The sequence below is a fragment of the Schistosoma mansoni genome, chromosome 4 (genome assembly GCF_000237925.1).
Source record: "Schistosoma mansoni strain Puerto Rico chromosome 4, complete genome".
Classification (NCBI taxonomy): Eukaryota; Metazoa; Platyhelminthes; class Trematoda; order Strigeidida; family Schistosomatidae; genus Schistosoma; species Schistosoma mansoni.
The window spans coordinates 12717652-12721128 of NC_031498.1; positions in this window are offsets into that span (position 1 = coordinate 12717652).

A 3477-nucleotide genomic window follows, 5' to 3' on the forward strand; every position below is an offset into this window, starting at 1 on the left:
GTTCAAATGTTCCGAAACATTGGAAAAAGCCGCGGGGCCGACCTTGACTGAATACACCGTGCTCAACGTATTATATGATGTTTTATGTTTTGAATGATCTCATGTTGTTGTACACTGATTAATAAATCTCTCAGTCAGCTGACTTTTGTATAGTGAAGCAATAAGTCATGCAGGGACCCGGGTATGTGAAGTGATCAAAACTAGCAAGATTATAGCTAATCAGACTTAAGACAACTGATCGAATCTTGTAAGAATTATCACATACCTCTAAAAAAGCTTTGAAAACGTTCCACTAACTACCCTAGAAATAAATAAGTCCTTCTTAACCTGTTTTATTATGAACTGGTATGTAACCCTGTGGTTATAAATAACTTTTGAGTACAATGGCCGGAAGATAAATGAGCAAGAAGAAGATGGTGGTTCGAGGAACAAACGTATTCACTGTAGACAGAGGTATGTGAGTGTGACGCTACTTATCCGAGTATCCAGGAGAATAAATGGGTTTCAAAAGTTCTGTGCCTGAACATGGCCTTGATGCTTGATAGAATGTTTTTTGCTTGTGGTCAACACCTGACGGTGAATTACTCCATCGTCGTATCAAGGTACTATGGCTGCTTTGAAGACCGTATAGCACAAAGGAAGTTATACAGAAATGCATCAGTAAAATTAGGTGCAAGGGAAAATTTGCAACCATGGCGTGCGTTAAATTAGTGCGTGTTGGTTGTTCTCGAACTTGAGGAGGATTTGTGGACCGTTCGAAATTCAGTGGCTCGACTGCCGAATGATTTGGCTAGGGCTCAGTGACATTTCACTGGCTCTATATTAGATATCAATGAGCTTTTTTGTTATTTGTTAACGTGAATTCGTTATTATGATTCTATCACACATTCTGTCAACGTTATTACATATTTTGACAATTTCGACTTTTCTAACGTTCCACTTAATCAATGGATTTTACAGTCTAGATTAATTTTGTTTCTGATTGATCGATTAGTTTGGTCGCTATCTTCTTAATTTTGTTGATTTTGAATGACAATTTCGGACTGTCTGGTTTTTAAAATAGGATACAGTAGCCTCACCTGATTGACAAGAATACTTCGTTCTTAGAACTAACAATAATTTTGTACCCTCGAACTTCCGTAATGAAGTTTGATATGTGTTTAGGAGTAAAAATCCAAATCGTATGTTGTTCTGTATGAACAGCTTGTCATTACTATTTCCACATAACATTTCACGACCTGGGTAATGTATACTGCAAACTTGTAATTCCATTTTACATGGTGCGATGCGATTGCAATCAATGTTTGATTTCCGACCCCTTAAGGCTGCCGATGCCTGTCTAACAGTGATATTATTGACAACCTTGAAAGTTCAGGTGTACCCTAGTCAGTTATCTGGGTAGATATAAATTCATGGTGGTTGGTTGTATTCATTGTATCCGAATGAGTCAGCAGAAATGTTGAGAAGTACCAGAACACATCTTTATGCTAATAAACAGAGATACTCCTCTAGGATTGGCCGTTTATGCTTTATAAGTATAGATTATCTTGTCAAACACAACCGCTCCATATTCACGCCTAATGTAATAATATCAATCCATGCTAACTTTATCTGTAAGGTTATCATTCCTATAACTTTGCTTGTATTTCCTACATACAATAAGCCGTATATGGTATGGGAATTAGTTGTTATAGTTTCATTTTCAGGTTGTCAGACATGTCACCTTATATGTGCGGTTCTTACGAATTTAGATGATTTGTTTTACTTGACTTGCATGTTCGTTCACCTAAATTCGATTATTTTTCTTTGAATTGAACTGACTCATATTTTTTAAAGGTATAACTGCCTGATGCTGTATTTTCTCACGATATAAGGTTGTACAAATAATTGTCTATGAGTGATCGAACTGTCTGATCGCTAGCTGACATAATTGCTTCTCTTGCTTGGTAAGACTCATTTCTAACGCTGCACCTGAGGCTATAAGAAATCTTAATTGCAATCGTTTGAATGTTGCTGACTTATAGTTACTTCGTGATCGCATAGTAATCTGGTGGAGTACTATTCAATTAGACTTGATTCTTTTAGTTAGTAAAGTTGTCTCCATTGCCGTTCCTGTTTGCACTGTGAGTTCATACATGAATAAACTTAAGCTCTTAACCTTGATAAGAAATCTGTTCATATGTCGAAACATTAACAAGCTTCCATAAGTTCAGAAAAGCACCATCAACGAGTCGGTAAATAGTACATGAAAATTGATGTAGAATTTGTTTTCTCTTATAATTATTGGCTGTGAGTGACCCTTGGAAGCTTCGCTCCACATAAAGAACTCAGGAGCTTGACCTAATCGAAAAGATTCTGGTTTTCGTGAGTTCAGTTCAAACATTTTAACTCGAAATTTTGATACGTTCAACTGAAAAATAGTAAAAGCTTTCTACTGAGAGAATGAAAAGAGCAGAGACTAGAGCAAGAACAAAGAATTGGGAAGAATAACATGAATTATGATGTTGTATATTTCAGCCACAGCAAGTACACGCTATTTTTACAGTCATGGTCTATAATCTACATTGGTTAGCATATAAGATGCTACTCAAAAAGAGTTGATTAATAAATAAAATCAATAGAGATAAAAGACAGTACATTTGTGCAGATGTCCAGAGAGTTAATAAGTAAGCTTATATTTTCGTATTGCACTAAGTGTAGATTTTAGAGTGTTACAGAAATGGCATTGAGTCCACCGTTCAACTAGGGAAACGCACACCAAGCACAAACTCGGTATTACTGTGTTACAATTCTGGTCTTGCTAAGTATTTATGTAATACAACTCTTCAAAAAATTTGTTATTGTTGTAGGGTACATATAAAGAGTACTTAACTATGACCTTGAAAAACGCGTACGTTAAGTCTGTTTTCGGCGTGCGAGGCTCCATAGCTGTTCAGTAAAAACGTAATGCCAGAAAATGAGCAGTAAGACAGGTGGATATAAATTCTAAATAATATTTAACAGTTTCTGGTGAAGCAGACAAAGGTATGATAAATTAGTAGATAAAACATACTAACTACTGTTACTGAAGTGAAATGTGGTCAGAGCCTTCAGTTAGACGAATTTAGTAATAGAAAACAATGAGTTGTGATATATAGCAAGGTGGACTAGTTTCAAATATTCGAAAGAAACTAGAGGCTAGAATAAAGAAGGCTGTTTATTAAAGTAGAGAGTGCAGTAAAAGAGAGTAAAGTGTTCAGAAACGCTATTAGCTACATCTTTCATTTTCTGTTCCTGAATAATTCTCTCATTTCATCTGATACCAGCTACTAGATCATAACGTAAAAGTCTGTGGAACGACCGAAATACTAGTATTCTATTTGAACACAGAACTGACGAACCGAAATTTACTCGATTAGGCCTGACTATGTTTTTCTGTATAGCGAACGAAGCGTTTTCTGAGTGGCCCATATTAAATTATATCAAAACACAAACTTA